Here is an 18,384-nt window from a genome sequence, read left to right on the forward strand (position 1 = left end):
AAATATTTTATCAATGCAAAAAAAAGAAAAAAGAAAGAGTTTTTTTTATTGTTGTTGAGGCTGTTTTTTCCCCTAATTCTGTACTTTTATTCCACACCTTATTCATTATAAGTGATATTTCCTTCATTTTCCTGTTTGAGGCACGACTTAGCCCAGTTTTATGAATAACGCAAAAAGAAAATAAATGCAAAAACTAGTGGTGCGTAGCTAGTTGTGATTCAAACTGTCAGAGTCTGACCCTATCAAAATAAAACGGAATAAAGAAGTAGTTGGTATAAAAATGCACATTGTCAGAGATGCATACGTTAAAAGCTGACCCCTCTGCATCGCGCCGTCTCTCCAAGATGTTACATGTGATTCCATCAAAGTGTGAAGAAATATGATGAGGTGGATGAGTGGGCGAGAGGAGCCACCACAGCATGGTGGCTCCTCTCGCCCATCTCCCTCACTGTAGGTACTCCCCTCCTAAATGCGAACGCAGAGATCCCGGGTAGCCCGGCGAGAGGTTGCGAGTGCCACTCTGATGAGCCTTTGACAACTCTATCTGTGCTGCTCAGTGTGGGAGCTGGCCCAGGCCATCTACATTAACATAAACAAGGCGTGCTGCTGGGGTCCGCCTGTCAGGGGCTGTCACTGCCGAGGACAGAGGAGAGACGCCTCTGCATTAACCTCCAGGCTTATCTCACTCTGTGCGTTCCACAAAAAAGTGGGGATTAGTGCTCAGTCAGGAATTGCTTTTGGGTCCTTGTCACTCCTGCATGATTACTGAACTCCCTCTTCTATACGCAGACTATTATTCTCGTCTTTGTTTTGCACTTTCCTAAAGGGAGGGAATCCCTGGAGTTTTAAACATGGAAACCCACAGGATCAAAGTTTCTTTGGTTTTGGTGTCACCTTTAGTGATACGTTGTCATAGCAGTGATTTCTGCTTTTCCATAAACCAATTAAATTTATCTGCAGCCGTCTCTAAGAATCATTATAAAACACTCATCTTAAGATTTTTTCCTTTTATTCATGCATATATGGCTCTGTGCCTTTTGCAAACTGATTAACAAATCCAGGACTGCACTACTGGTACAGACTAAATAGCGGTGTATGAAATATATCTAAAGATAATTAGGCCCAATCCAAAATGCAGCGGACCTAAACAGACCCTGAAATAGAAAGAATGCCAACACTGGCAGCAGCATGACACTACACAAATTAATGAGCAGTCGTGGTCAAAAAGAGAACCAAGTTTTCCATTTTACCTGTAACACACTTTCTCCAGCAAGTGTTATAATCGGTATGTGAGCAGAGCTGATGTACTGGCATTTACTTAAGACTCACTGCAGTACAATTACTGTGGTACGTGATTAAACTGGAAAACAAAAAGACTTTTTAAAATGGTAAAAAGCAGGAATTATATGTAAAGAGAAGAGGTCGTAGACCAGTATCTGGGATGATGTGACAGAAGGGTTGCAATGGTAGTTGGACCTGGAGGTGATGGAGCTGGAGATGTTGAGATTTCACTCACTGGGAGTGACCAGGATGGACAGGATCATGAATGAGTACCTCTGAGGGGTTGAGCGGTTTGGAGGTGAAGTTAAAGAGGCAAAGCTAAGATGGTTCAGGGATGTGCAGAGGAGGACATGTGGATATATTGGACAGAGGATGCTGAAGCAGGAGCTGCCAGGCAGTAGGAAAAGAGGAAGAGCACAGAGAAGGTTCAGGGATGTAACGAAGGAGGACATCCGGAGGGTTGGTGTAAAAGAAGTGAATGCTGGGAAGAGATGGAGGCAGATGTGGCTGTGGCAACCCCTAGAGTGAGCAGCTGAAAGAAGACGATTTATTTTTTCACTGCATTGTGATGTTGGTCAATTAGCTCTTTGATTCACATCCCTTTCCCCTCGACTGCTGTCCCACTGTGAGCTTCTTCTTTGCATCAAATTAGCTCATTTCTGTTCACTTTACTCCAAATCAATATACAAGTGTGCAAAGAGTTATGAAGTAGCGACTGGTTAGCCAGGTTAATGGGAATCCATTTGGAGTGCCTGCATGTTTTAATAAATATTTAATTCAATATATTTATATAGCACCAAATCACAACAGCAGTCGCCTCAAGGTCCTTTACACTGTAATATAAAAACCCTACAATAATTCAGAAAACCCCAACAAAACGACGACAGCAGGAAGGGAAAACTCCCTTTCACCAGGAAGAAACCTGAGAAGGACAGAGAGATATTAACAGACAGAGATTATAATAACTAATGATGCAGAGTGATGTATAAAGACAGTAAGTGCATCATGGGAAGCCCCCAGCAGCCTAGGCCTACTCCAGCATCACTGTTTGTCACCAGTGTACAGATTATTGCACCTGTGCAGTCTCCTGTAGAAAGCTTTGTGCACTATTTCAACAGTGGGTCGGATCCAAAATGAACAAATGTGCATAAAATGTATTTAATATATATTATTCTCAGCACTTGTATTTCCATAAAATACTTTAAGGAAGAATTCATGCTTAATACGAGGTTTTTCTAAATAAATAAATAATTAAAAACTCCTAAAAACAGCCAACACAGCTTTAAAACTTATCTCAAGAAAATATTTTTTCACCCCCTATTTCCTGATGTTGCTACACAACTTTCTGCAGACTGTCACTGCTCACGCTAACGTCAACTGTTCATCTGTTTATTCCAGCTTCTTTTTCTTCGGTTATTCTAACGTAATCCTTGTTGACAACTGCCATCACAAGTATTGTCACATGACAGCTGTTGTCCACAACAAAGCCTGCTCACATGTGACTGATCAACAGGACCCAGAAAGCTTCTGAAACCATCTTGTCCCTCGCCTGCAGGTTCTGCAAACAAATGTGCAAATATCTGTTTATCTCGACTGATTTCAACCAAACTTGGAAACTTGGAAGCCACCCTGAACTTTGGAGGAACAGTATGTAAAATTAAGCCTCCTCTCCTGCCAAGCCGCCGCTGTATTTGCGGAACATGTTCTTGACACATCCGCATTGGTGATTTCCTCGTCCTCCAACACAGGTGAAATTCAGGTGTTACCAACAAGGACACATCATGAAGGGAAAAGGTGTTGCAACACCTCCGTTGTAAGCACAGGCTGAAGGTTGTCTGCTTAAGTGACACAAAAAGTAAAGATGTTTTCCACTTCATCAGTCTGCATCCGTACGGGCGCCTATCTGCCAGCCAACAAAAGGCTGCGGCGTTCTGCAGCTGCAACATCGGGAGAGCTTAATCCATACCTCCAGACCTGAGGCCTAATCAAACAGACCGAATGTAGGGAAGGAGTCAATAGCTGCTTAATTACTAACGAGAGTAATGACAATAACAATCACATTCCTTTCCGACTGACGTAATTAAGGGAAGCATGAAAGGCATACCGAGGGAGAGCTGCCTCCAAGCAAGGCAGCAATTAGGGCAGGAGCTGAGGAGGCAGCTTGTGGCAAAGACACGAGATGAGCCGCAAACACCGTCTCAGCCTCATCTTTCGTCTAACACCTTGTCCTCCTTTCAGGCATCAGTATCATCAGTTGGTGCCATACACTGACAGTGCTGGGCTTCATTATATCTGTCCTGCCCATTGGTGGTGCAAACACTGTGTTGTTCAAGCGGCTTTCTCCAGCACGTCGCTGGCGGCTGCCATGTTTAATGACCCTCCTCCTCCTGTATCCAGCACTCAGTAGGCACAGCATGAGACGTGGGGAAACACTCAATTTCTGTAATGGCTTGAAATGGAGTAAATATCACTCGCCCCCCTGCATTTGTTACTCATTCAAGCCCCGTTATCGCTTGCTGCCTAATTTCCTGGTGCACTGACAAAGGCAGAGGGCGTTTCCATGGAGAGGGAACCCTTGCGGTTTTCGTGCTTCTCTCAACTTGGCACTCTGTTCATTTCACAGCAATTATCCTGAGTCATTCCACACATTCTGCCACAGAAACTCAAGGGAAGGACCTTTCAGCTAATTGCTTTCAAATGGAAATAAAAAATAATCACATGGCTACTTTGTCAAAATGACTCCTGTTCTGCAGCATTTGGTATGGGAAATTGATGTGGGATTCCTTTTAATGTCCCATTTACAATGCCTGCCCCTCTATTTCCAGATGAAAACCCTTTCTTTAAATGCATTTTGGATGAAGTCCTGACATTGCACGCACCCAGATTCTTCATTTTTGAAGGCCCAATATCTTAATGTGCAAGGCTTTTTGACACTTGAATCTTTAGCTCTACTCGCTGTAGCAGTTGTGTGCAATGCACAAGTTAATCTACTTAAATGCTTATGTTTGTTACACTTTAAAGAACGATCATTTTCCTTCTGCAAGATTAAATACTCGCAGGAAGAACTGAAAGAATGCCAAAGTGTAAATGGCAGATTATGCTTAAGATAATTAAAATGGGTAAAGTCCAAAGTTTGTGAAAACACAGTAACAACTGTTCTGCAAACTTAAGTTCAGTGTGTTTGTAAACCACAAAAAATGTAATTCCAGCAGCAGCTCACAACAGTTAGAATTTGCTGCCTAATGATGCCCCGAGGTCATACTTCCAACAGACAGCGATACAGCAACATCCACAGTTACACTTCTTAAGACAGACTGGCCGCCTGCACCACACTAAATGCTAGTTTTGCACTCTTTGCTGGTACTGTATGCCACAACCTTAAGTTAATAAGCTCCCTTACCCAAAGCAAATACAACAAAGAGTTCCTCGTGTTGTAGTCGTCATATTGTATTTAAAGAAGTCATACGGACAAAAGTTCAAACTTCTCTTAACTATGAAAGATAAGAGAATACAGACCTCTAGGGCCATGCAGTGTCACTGCGTCTATGATCTTAACACAGTTTTCAGTAAAGTACTAAAGACTGTATAGACTGGGGGTCTCAAACTCCAGTCCTCGAGGGCTGGTGTCCTGAAACTTTTCTACGTGTCCCTGTTGCTACAGACCTGAATAATATTAGTAGGTCATTAGCCAGAGTATAGAACTAGACTGCATACTGAAGTGCTAACCCCCTAACCCTACTCAAGTAAATTTAACTAAATGTAAGTGTTTGGAAAACCGTGTTTTCTGCACTATTTCTGCACTGCGCTTAAAGTCCTTTAATTTTCTCAAAAGTCGACAGTGCGCCTTATAATCCGGTGCACCTTATATATGAATTCTGGTTGTGCTTACCAACCTTGAACCTATTTTCTGTGGTACACGGCGCTCAAAAATCTGTCAACAATGTTTTAGTACGAGTTTGGTAAGCTACGAAGCCACATGGCTTGATGGATTGTCAGAGAACTACGGCTAGCGTAGTCAGGAGCCTCGGGGACTGAGTAATCTGGGTCCAAAACTCTGTCCGCTTCACGTCCCAAAGTCAAACGATCACTGTGGCATCACTGAGAGTTAAAAACTGTCTAAATTCTAATGCTAATGACCTACTAATTGTATTCAGGTGTGTTGCAGCAGCGACGCATGGAAAAGTTTCAGGACACTGGCCCTCAAGGACTGGAGTTTGAGACCCCTGATATAGACTGATGTGACTAATGAAATTAAAAATTTAAAGCTCAACATTACATTTGTTCAAATTTTAGTACATGATAGTTTGGAAACATGATGAGTGTACGGTAGATTGTATCTGTTTGACTCTAATGGGAACACACAGGAGTCGTCGTTCCCTAATGGCCATTAAAAAGAGTGCAAGTCCACACAGACTTCCCCCTTTAAGACTAGGAGGTTGCATGTATCTTTTATATCATTTTAGATTCATCAATTCAATGTCTTAACCTCTAATCCAATTCAGGGTGAAGGAGAAGTCATCCCAGCTGGCTAGGTGAAAGATCAGTCAGTCTAACACACAGCTTACACATAGACAGCCATCCACACTCACATTTAGAATCACCAGTTAACCAACCAGGGAGAACCCGGAGAGGACTCAGCCCTGGTGGACATGGACAGAGAAAACAGTGATAACCACTGCAGCACTGCGCTAGCCTAAATCAGTACTGGTCACCTGTGATAAAGGCAACTGGGAGAATACGTGAGAGCCAAGAGGATAAAGACTGTAGCCAGCAAGGGTACATCAGTGGTAAGGAAGAGCTAGATAAATATTTGCTCACAATATCCAGTACAGTCATCTAAAGGGCGTAGGCATTATTTTCAAGTCTGTTTAGAATAAGTGTTTTAGTGGCATTTGTTTCATGAAGGAAAATGAAATAAAGTTCCATCTTGGAAAATTCACCCCCTGGAATCAGACATTCAGAGAAAATTTTGGTTCACACATTGTCAACTTCGTGACAATAAACACAAAAACATGGCAAATTCATGTCCTCCTTATTGATATTAGCTAGGGTTTAGACTTGTAGCCATACGTTTAGCCAACCCTAACCCCATATGAAATATTAGAAAGCTACTTATTAGCAGCAGTCCTAATCCGGTCGTTATGTGATGACGTGAGTGAATCCTACTTCCGGGTCTAAAGTAGTCTGTGTTTAATATGGCTTTTGTGTTGTTAACATGTTTAATGTTTTGTATTTTCTTCTATTTAATCTCAAAAAGCTCCTAAAACAGTCAGTGATCACTGTTGACCTCCCTCGGCTTTTATTACCGCTAATCATTTATTTAAGCTCAGTTTTTAAAACCTTAGGATGTAACTGCAGCCCAGCCCATGCAGCAGTATATGAATGACTAACCTCGTATTGTGGATGGATTGTCTCAGTTGTTCTCCTGGCTGAAGTTTGGTCCTTTTACAGCATCCTGCCATGCGATTACATTTGTTCCTGACCACCGAGAACACTCACGTTAACTTTTATCGAGTGGAAAAAAAGTTAGCTTGTTTATATTATGCTAACATAGCTGTGTCGCTAGCGGTCACGTAGCACATCATTATATACCAGCTAGCCAAATTTCAGTAACCCTACAAACGTCACTGCTGTTTAGTTTTCTGTCTTCATTTATGTTGGAAGTGATAGCAGAGCTGTACGTTTTAATTTGTTTCCAAAACCCCGCAGTCAGGACATGCTATATTGTATTTAGATAGAAGCTAGCGAGCTAACTCCCTGCTAACTTCTAACTCTGTTAAATGTCATAAATTCCGTTTTCATAGATGCCTGGACGTTAAACTCAATTGTTACACCTGGTAGAGCAGAACGCTAATTATTTTATTAAAGATGAAAGACTTTAGACAGTTTTTCAACTCTCAGTAATGCCATAGTGATCGTTTGATATATGGACCTGCAGCGGAGTTTAGGCCCAGACACGGCTAGTGACGTCAGACTTAACGACCGGATAGCATGTCAGATAAAGCAGTTATACATGGCAAGCCAACAACTCTGGGAACTGATACCACACTGATTAGCATGTGAATACTCTAAGTCGGTCCTAAAGTTGCTTGGTTATCTCAGTTTAACCTGCAGAAGGTTTGTGCAACGTGTTATTCTGCCACGGATGAAATAATGTCTTCACTGCAGAAATGAACCAGGGCGAAAATGTGCCAAACAGTCAAGAATTAAAGCTGTCACAGGTACAGATGATGAGCAGTCACAGATGATGAGCTGAAAGAGGCAGTCAGAAAAAAATGCTAACTGTCAGAGAAAATGAGTCTCAGTGCTTCAAGAGCCTGACAGCTCAGAGTGTGGCTATATGATTAATAAATAAAGATGCACAAGCACGTGTTTGATGCATTACAGTACTTCACATTTCACTTATCCAACAGAAAAACCTTACGTTAAAAAGAATATGTTATCCTCGGATTAATAATATCTCAGGAAAACTTCTCCAGCAGGATGAGTGTAGAAACACTGTATGCTTGTCTTCTTGCCAAAAGCTTTTTTCCCCCCAAATTAAGTGTTGTAGAAGGACCAAGAGCAGACCACTGACGCGTGAAGTAATTCCAGTGACAATAAACTGCACACAAAAGTCTTTACAGATTGTTTTCTTTTTTATTGTAGCAGCAGTATCTCTTTTCACTGCTGCACTGTGTAGATGGTTGAGTTGATGAAAATTAGATTTTAGCTCTGTGTCTACTTTGCCGTGGTTGGAGGGAGCCATTGTTGGTATTCTAACAACATTTTGCTTATAAGTTATTGATCTTGTGAGTTCAAATCTGGGAATCTTTCCAATGTTCGTGTCTGCAGCTACCCCGTACCACATGGTGACTACAGCACATATGATGTTTTTGTGCCTTTTTTTAAAATTCAACAATAAGAAGTAAGATAACAATTCAATTATTTATTATTCAGCTCGTCTGCCCCCCAAAACAAAACAGATGTCGGCCCTGAGTACCCAATGACTTCACAATACTAAATATAACATAAATAAGAGTCATCTTGATATAGACGGAACTTTCGTACTTGCGATTTAAAAGTGTGAAAACCAGGTATCATACATTCCGTATGGATTTTCCACTCAATTCCCAAACTATCACACACAATTTGATAGCAGAAATATTTTTGTCAACACACATCAGCTATTGTTACGTGAACTGCGGCAAGGCTGTGCTTTCGGGTTTAGTGGGCCTCGTATTTTTGGGCGTTTGAAGGCAGCCAGGCAGAGTGGTGCTGATGTGTTGACGTATGGTGGGAGGTAGGAAGAGGCAGCTGCTGTTCATCTCCATGAGAGGAAGGCCACTCTGAGAGGATGAGTGGAGAGGGGCCTTTCAGAAGATCTCTGAGTCAGAGCGAGTGGGGAGGCATCAGGATATTATTAGGGAGGTGTGCCTGCTGCCCTGCTATTATAGCTGAAATAAATGGTTCTCCTGCTTTAGACTGAACATAACACCTGCCCAGTGTTGCTTCACCAGGTATTACATGTGAGCTGTAACGCAGATTTGATACTATCGAAGCCCTAATGACACTTTAGACATTTGTGAAAGAGACAAAGGTCGTCAGGATGAAGCCGCAAACATGGAATAAGTGTAGCTGCAAGGTGCCAGAGTGAAGGAAGGCGTTGACAAACACACACTCGAATCTTGATTTGGCATCGAATGCAGTTAATTCTATACACGCAGGCCTGCTTTATTATTCTCTCGAATTTCTTGGCTGACTGAGGCTCTACAAACTCAGTATTATTGCACGTGAAACAGCTACACTGCACTTAATCTCTAGTTTAAATGCACTTAAATAAGTGATTGAATGTACAGCGCGAGAAACCAAATGTCACTGATGAGCTACTTTTTTGAAGCTTTGTGTAAAACATAAAGGCAGAAACGAAAATGTTAATGAATTGTCTGAGGAGTAGAAGATCAGAGGAGCCAAACGAATTTCATATCACACCTAAAGACCTGGCATTTAATTAAAGTGGCCTGAAAAATGCCTGCTTGGTTGGCTGACAACAGTTTCTCTTGAAGCAAATTAAAGAAATCAATTACTGCTGTGTGAAAGTGTAACGCCAGCACACTGGAGCCCCACAGCGCCACAATGAGACACCAGGCCAGGGGGAAAGGCGAGAGGAGGAGGGTGCCTTCAATGTGCCACATCTGACTGGCTCAGCTACAGAGTTTATCACGTCAACCTGTTACAGGCAACAGAGCCTGAAAGGGCCCACGCGCTGGAATGAAGCTGCAAATCAGCCTAGCTGCCTCCACAAGCCTGAGCCTCCTCCACTCAGCTCCCAGCTCTTACTCATTCTCTCACCTTCATTCTCCCTCTCTCTGTGTCACACACATGCTACACATGGAGAGTTAGAGATATTTCAGTGTAATAATGGCCATTTACTACCTTCTGCATACTGTGAAGTTTGCTCATCGCTGCTGGCCCCTCTGAATATGAAAAGCATGTGTTTTATGGATTAGGAAAGTCTGTTAAATACATATAGGCTCACGAGCTACTTTGGTACTGTTTAATATGGGGTTTGCTTCAAAATCACCTTAGTTCATCATGTCTCCGAGACAACAAGACCTGTCAAACTTTCCTTAGAGATTCTGCTGCAGATTTGTTGGGAATCTCTCTCTCCACTGCATCCCAAAGAATGCTCTACCGAATAGGGATCTGGTGAGTGCGGAGGTCATTTGAGCACAGCGATCACCAGTGACACTGTGTGTTATCCTGCTAGAGGCAGCCATCAGACGGTGGATGCACGGTGGTCATAAAAGGACGGACATGGTCAGCAACAATAGTCAGGCTAGCTGTGGCACTGAAACGATGCCCGGTTGGTATAAAGATAGATAAGATAACTCTTTATTGTCATTGCACAGTCATATATAGTAGAATGGTACAATGAAATTGGAAAACTGTCCTACGTCGGCACTCTATATAATACAACACGACACATCACAACGCAACACAAACAACACAACACAGTATATTAACTTAGTAATAAGAAAAATAAAGGGGCCCAGTGAGTGCCAAGAAAATATTGCCACATTACTACACCACCAACAACAGCCTGAACTTTTAATAAAAAGCAGGATGGATGCATGCTTTTGTGTTTTTGTGCCAAATTCTGACCCTACCATCTGAATTTTGCAGCAGAAATTTTAATTTATTAGATGAGGCAACACTTTTCCAATCTCCTATTGTCTAATTTTGTGTTTTTAGCTGACAGGCATGGGACCCGGTGTGGCCTTCTGCTGTTGTAGACCATTTGCTTTGAGGTTCAGAGATGCTCTCTCTTCTCATTTGGGCCTTAAAGTGGCACTACTGTTTGACCTGATGAAGAGTGGAATTATTCCATATTTTTCCTAAATTCTAAACAAAGAAGATGCTAGTTTTATCCCAATATTTCTCCAAGTTCTTTAAATCTTTTGCAAATAAACTGTGTTTATTTTTTAAAGGCTCAGTAATTGTTGTTTACTCCAACAGTGAGTAGTAGTGTATTTACTGGGACTAATTCCAATTGTATTTGGTGCTCTAGTGGAAATCTGAAGCAGAAGGCCTGTGTGTGTGGGTTTGAGTCAAAGTAAGCTAAAGCGTGTGTGTTCATGATAATGAAAGAACATGTCAGCCTGTGCAGCTGTGTGACTCACTGATGTGGTTTTAATAGTTTTTGAAAAACAATGGAGCTCTGTGTCACAAAGGAATAAGCTAACAGGCTTTGGATACACAAACAACACTTGTTAATAGGGTCAGTTCACTATCACTGTTGGTCTTTCTGTGGGACTTGAAAATAACAACATTAATTGAATACTTCTAATTTTATGGTTTTAATTATCAACACACATCTCCTGAATTCAAGTTTTCACACCTTTTGTGTATATCCTTAAAAAACCTTTTTGCCTACTTGAACATTATGGAAAGACACTAAACAATGCAGACACACAACACTGCATTTGAACTGTTTAAAGCCAAAGTCATGTATATTAGATAAGTGAGGGGTATTTTTATTTTTGAGACTTCTACATCATCATGTTGTAAATGTACAACGTAATTGTGGGTGCTCCATACCAACTGTGCTGGAATATAATATAAATAGTAGTAAAAATTAGAATATATACAAAAATAAGAGACAGACGCACATTGGAGAACAAGCTGCAAAGTTCTTGGCAGTAGTGCAAAGACTTGATCTGAATAGAGTCCGTGTGCGAGTGGCCCGAGTGATGGGCGTTATTCACATCATGGCTCAGATTGGTCAGATTGGTGAGGTGGGTGGGCAGGGGCGGGGCGTGGGGATAGTGCTTGTTAACAGACCGAATGGTCCAGGGGAGGAAGCTATTTGTGAGTCTGGAGGTGTGGGACCTGATTGACCTGAGGCGCTGAGTGGAAGGGTCAAACAGGTGGTGGGCGCCTTGTGAAGTCCCTTATGAGTTCTTTGGTTTTAAGGACGCTCAGCTTCAGATCTCTACCTCCACCCTGTACGCTCTCAGCTCCATCAGAGATGAGCCTAACCATGGTGGAGTCATCGGCATAATTGACGATGACAGTGGTTGGGTGGGTTGGTGTGGAGGCATGTGTGTACATGGCCTAAAGTAGGGGGCTGAGAATGCAGCTGAGAATGCAGCCCCCTACTGTGGGAATCTGATGCCAAATGACAGTGGGAGGGAGAGGTGGGGGCAGAGTCAGACTGATTGAGGCCGGTTGGTCTGATATAACAAATATAATTTAAAGTAAAAGTCATATGTAAATGAGTATTTAAAGAAAATTGTCAGAAGGTTCAATAAAAACTAAATTTTACAAAAATGTGAATTTCTGTAAAATGGTTCAGACTTCAAAGGGATAATCTAGGTCAGGGGTGGGCAACTCCAGGCCTCGAGGGCCGGTGTCCTGCAGGTTTTAGATCTCACCTTGGGTCAACACACCTGAATCACATGATTAGTTTGTTACCAGGCCTCTGGAGAACTTCAGGACATGTTGAGGAGCTAATTTAGCCATTTAAATCAGCTGTGTTGGTTCGAGGACACATCTAAAACCTGCAGGGACACCGGCCCTCGAGGCCTGGAGTTGCCCACCCCTGATCTAGGTAAACAAATTTCCTGATTAACTACAGTAAAGTACCAACAGCTGGGGTTACTGCCTCCTCTGATTAACTCAGGGACCACTGTTACCTTCACCCTCCACATCTTCTCTCTCTCCTCTCTCAGCTCTTGGTATTTCTCAAGCTGTCCGTGTCCTTTTTCCTGATGTTGCTATCATTCAGTATAGCTACATCGACCACTACAGCCTTCTTTGCTTGTCCACCACCACTATGTTCGGTTGGCTAGCCTTCACCCGGTTGTCCATATGTATCTGTTAGTCCCACAGGATGTTACCTCTGTCATTCTCAGGGTTCTGTACTTTGGATGAAACCGTTCGTGCACTGATGCCTTGGATTTTATCGCCACCTTTTGCACGTTCATCATCTCAGCAGGGTATCTGTCCCTAGGTGTCAAATCCCCAGATACTGAACTTCCCATTCAGCTGATTCTTCAGAACATGCCTTATTCTCTGGATAGAATTAAGTGGTTGCAGCTTTCCTAGTAACACATTTATTGCTCCCATTCACATCTGGGATTCCAAAGTGCTTTTAGCCATCGTCAGAATCTGGAATCTTGTCTTCTGGTAGTACAATACCCTGAGTTCTGACTACCTTTCCTCGCTTTGTTACCATCCAACTACACTTCTACAGTCAAAATGACATTCCAGTGTCACTGCTGTAGATCCTAGTGGTATATATCAGTGAATCAATGTTTCAGTTACTCCTGGCATAGAGCTTGATATCATCTATGTAGCGGAGCTGGTTGACCTTTGCTCTATTCTGTCGCTTCCATGTTGTGCTAAGGCAGGTTTTTGGCCTGTAGTTGGATTGCAATGACCCCCTTCTGGGTCTGTGCTGTGCAGGCATCGGTTAGTCATTCTGGGTGCATCATCCATTAGCAGCTGGTTAAGTTCTGCTGCCAGGCACTCATGGAGTACATTCAATTTCTTTAACCACATGAGGACCTGGCACTGCCCAGCTCTTCATGTATGACACTTTCTTGTTGGGTTGCTAGATCCTGTTCAGGGAGGATGTTGTGGTCTGTTCTTAGATCCACTAGCCAATGAGCATTGCTGTTATGTGTTACACTCTTCTCCCATTTGCTCTTCCAGTGTTACGCCAACTCCAACCTTGGTGGGGATGGCCAACGTGTGCTCTACCTGCCACACAGAGGACACCTTGGATGGTTCAATGGGGAACATCTGGTTTATTCTACTGACTTCTGTACTTCTTCAGGTGACTGGCCAAGGCTGTCTTTGAATGTGTGTGAATGTTAGATAGAAAGCATTTATGTAGAAATAACATAGACAAAAATCTCCCTGGTTTGGAGGGTACTGTTCTTTGTGGCCATTGCTCATCTTTTGGTTAAGCATCTCGAGGGATCACTGTTGGGATGGTGTAGATCCGCTGGTTGGTTCCAACGATGGTCAAAGTAGGGATTGTTCATAATGCTACATTTACATATTTCTGATTTTCAGAGCGTACTTTATGTAGTCTTGGTAAACATCCATGGAGCATCAAGGTTTCCTCAGGTTACACACGTCTGATGATATTCTATGGGCAAGAATTACAAAAGTATCCTGAGGTAGATTGAGCCTTAAAAAGTAATTTCCTTAAAATTGTGAAATTTGTCTGGATTTAAATAAAATGTGAATAAGTGTGATCATACTTGTATATCAGCAAATAAAAGGAAATATACAAAACTGCAATTTCAAAATACTTGCAAGGCATGAAAACAAGTCGAGATATTCATCGAGTTATTTCATCTAACTAAAAAAATGCTTGTGTTCCTTTTCAAATATTAGCATTTACATTTACATATTTGTTTAGACACCCCTATTCTAACTCCTGCACATTCTGATGTGCGACTAAAGAGCCGTTGGTGACAACCTCTGCGTGCAACAAATAGAAAAAGAACATGTTTACTTAGCAGGCTGTCCATGAGAGCGAAAGGGGAATTATTAGTGAAGAGCAAGGCCGATATGCCGTAGATTCACAGCTGATAGATTTGGCTTACTGGTGACTTAAGAGATAATAATTACATGCTAGTGGCCTGTTGAAGGAAGCACCAATATATTATAGTAATACTTGTTGTCAGATTCCCGCTGTTCAATTTTCATACTGTATGGTATGTGTACTGTGTTATTCAGGCGGAAATGACTGCCACCCTCTCTAAATGTTAATCTCACTTTCATCAAATCAATGTCACCACACAAAACAGGAGCAGCATTCGCATACGCTTTGTCCAAATATTCATACGGGCACTCAAGGTCAGCATGTACACGTCAATTCAGTTTGACAAAGCGCTGACATGGACATTAGATAGTAGGGCTGGGTATCGTCACTGATTTCTAGAATCGATTCAATTCCGATTCACAAGGTCCCGAATCGATTCGATCCACGATTCGATTTAATTCGATTCGATTTAAATCTGGGAAATTTTGACAGTCAGAGATATAATTCAGATCAGGACATTTACATATTTTTGTATCTATAAAAAGGAAGCTGACACTCTCAAGACTTTATCCAAGGTGTGAGCATCACAGCAGATGCCTTTGTGTCAAAGTAGCTGAAGATAAAACACAGAAAAACATGTAGGTGATTTTCCTGGCCTGGGATTTTATAAAAATATTCTGCAGTACATCAAAAACGAAAGAAAACCATTAATTAATCAACATTACCTCTGACGTTACAGCGGTTTTATTAGAGACATGGCTAAGCATTTTGCATTTTGAATAATTTTAAAAAGTTTCAATTTGTTCAGTATTGAACAGCAGAAATGAGGTTTTCTTTTCGGAAGAATGTAAAAGGGGAAAAAACAGCGGCCGACAGCGCTGTAAGCAACAGTAGACTTGTGTAACAAGCAAGCGAATAATGAAGAAAGCGAAACTGTTCGAGAGAGGGGGGGGGGAGAGAGAGGGGGAGGGAGGGAGAGAGGGAGAGAGAGAGAGCTGCGCATCGCAATGGAAGCAAAACAGTAAAAGAGTGAATTCATGACGATGTTTATGTGAAGCGTTTGGATCTTCTTTTGCTGCTGGTTCGGTCAATATTGTTTGGAGAGAGATCAAACTAACAGTTTTAGAATCAGCGCATAAAGGGCGTGAACACAAAGCGCGGACCCGGATCAGCGAGCTGTCGGCTTTCAGCCCCGACTGTGAGAAAGGCGACATCTAACTGATTCTGATCCGCGGGTCGCGCTGTGTGTTTAAGTCTATGTGCAGAATCCCTGTACCTGCTCTCATTTACTGTTTGGTGGTTCTTGAAATTTTGTGAGATGTCACCAGAGATTCTGGCATTTCGGACAAAATAAATTTATATTAAAAAATCGATTCAGGATTTTAATGAATCGATTTTACGTTATCCAAGCCAGAATCGATTTTAATCGATGAATCGATTATAAAAACCCACCCCTATTAGATAGTTAATGGCAACCAAAAGGATACTGAATTTGAATGAAAATGGTTGAATTTTTATTATTATTATTGTGATTATTTTAAAAGGAGCGTTGAATGCGTCTTCACCTCGCTGTGAACCTCTGTGTCTGAGCCCTCTGCTGTCATTACATATTGACCTTACACAGCTACATTTAAAAAACATACGCACACACACACACAAATACACATATAAACACACACCTTGCTCTGCCTTATTCAGTTTCAGCATGGCTGCCTGACAGGTGTGAAAGATTCCTCTCCTTGTAGCACCACGGTTATTATTCTGCTGCACCAGGAGCTGCCACCCCCCTTCACATCCAGTCCCTAAAATCTAGCCTGTTTTCTGATAAGGCTGTTTCCATGAGAAACTACTGGAGGCTGCCAGCCTGATACGCAATGCTTCAGCACACATCACGACATGCCTAATACTGTGTACCGCAATATTAAAACTACCTACCTAATATAAGTCCTTGTAGTGGCCCCCCAGCTTTGGACTCTTGTTCAGTTGCTTTCAAAGGATGTTTGGTCTGATTGAGGTCTGGGGAATTTGGACACTGGGTGGACATTTGCACTTACCCCTTGTAGCTGGTGCATGACAAAGAAAAATGGAAGTGTCAAAACAACATGTTTAATGTTGGATTTATGGTCCCAGACTGGTATCTATTTGCTCTTTGGCCATGCAGAAGGAAGCATTAGTGGTATTATTGCAACCACAGCAGACATGCTAGCATGCGGTACTTCAAAAAAAAAACAAGAGTGCTGAGCCAGCGATTGTGTCGCCTTTCATAGATAAAATGCTTATTGGTTGACAAAGAAACAGGAAAGGAAGAAATAGTTCAGTTCACCACAAATACACCGAAGACGAAGAAGAAAAAAGAAAACAAAGGTCAAAAACGCACATGAAAAAGCAGAATAGCTGCAATGGAACATTTTCATTGTTTTTAACACTTAGTTTCACTTCCCTTCAAAGACCGTCTGTGTATATTTGCTTCGCTCGGCAGCAGGAGGAGCATTACACTGTACATGAGAGCTAAAAGCAGCTATTTTACTGATAAGCAAGGATTGGATATGACTGTGTAAACAACTTGTCAATCACAAGCCGTTATCCAGTAGTATACATTTGATATGGACCCCAATAAGCGACTGAGGCCATGAAGGGTTTAGCACAATGGTCAGGGCCAAGGGTCGTTTTCCCTCCTCTGTAACTGCAGCTATTGTCCCCTGACATCTGACCACACCGCATGCACATAATTTGCAAGAATGTAATGTCCTTATTGCTGCTTAGAGATGGTGGTGACTCTTAAAGCAGAGCCAACGGGAATCGACAAGTGATATCAATAAATCGGAACAGCTAAATTCTTATCAGTTCCCATGCCGGCTTCGGTTGTTGCTCGTTTCATCTCGTATGTACACATGAGTGCGTTTGTCTGCTGCTTATTTTACTGGTTCAAGTAAAATGCAATACATTTTAATATAAACATGCAGATGTCCACTATCAAATGCACAAAGTCTTGGTAAAGTGTTTAAATGTAAACATGGAAAAAGCATGTGTTGCATAGGCTTGTAGTTCAGGCTCTGAACTACGGAGATTATCAACTATTTCAGTTCCCCAATAAACAGTAAACAGGACAAATCTGATTAATATTCTCCATCGTCACTCCAATTAACAACGTTAATGTTATGTTGTATTAAAGTGCTGTATTTGTAGCTGAGTGAGAAACGTAACAACACAGTGGACCTCCACTGGGCTTTTTCCTGCAGTTTCAACTTTACGCTTGGACTTATTTTCACGTAACCTGATAATAAGCCATTCATGCATTACAAGTTTGTTTGCTCACCATTCAAAACACATCGATCTCGGCACGCTGGCATGAACTTGATGGTCTACTTCCAGTCACAGCAGGGAAAGAAACAGCTTGCCATTCAAACCCAAAAGTGAGCAGAATACAGATGCAGTTAAGAATTTATTTTCACTTATAAAAGAGAGTTTATGTATTTTATATGTGGAGCTCACTCCACTTTCATTAGCAATTCTGATTTAAAAGTCAACATTTTGTAGCACTTCGAGAATTTCAAATGTTTTAACAGATATCTTGTTTGTGAAATGAGTTGTTTACTTTTCAACCTGACAATTACAAGAAAATGCAGAGATCTAAACATCTCTGAGGGAATGGGTTTCATTTGTGCATGGAAATGAAAAAATAACACAACTGCAAGCATTAGCTGCATGTGCATTCTAGTTAAATTATTGTCATGGGACCACACAACTGCACATTTTATACAATGGCACCATTATTTCTGAGCTGCAGAAAAAAATGCACATTAGCTGCAATATCTAATCTAATCCATCTACCCAATGTGTCTAATGATTTTGAGTCTGTGATAACATGTATAACATGTTGTTGAAGCATTTTTCTGCACCAAAAAATAGTTTGGGGATGATTTGTTTGTTTCTTATTTGATTCACGTCCATCTGATTGGGTGATATATCCTTATGCGCTGCATTTACAGCTCTGTGATGTTTTTTTTGTGTACAGAGTGAAATTGCTCAGAGTGACACATCCAATAAAATACAGCAGTGGT

Source organism: Astatotilapia calliptera, chromosome 4 (assembly GCF_964374335.1).
Source record: "Astatotilapia calliptera chromosome 4, fAstCal68.1, whole genome shotgun sequence".
NCBI lineage: Eukaryota > Metazoa > Chordata > Actinopteri > Cichliformes > Cichlidae > Astatotilapia > Astatotilapia calliptera.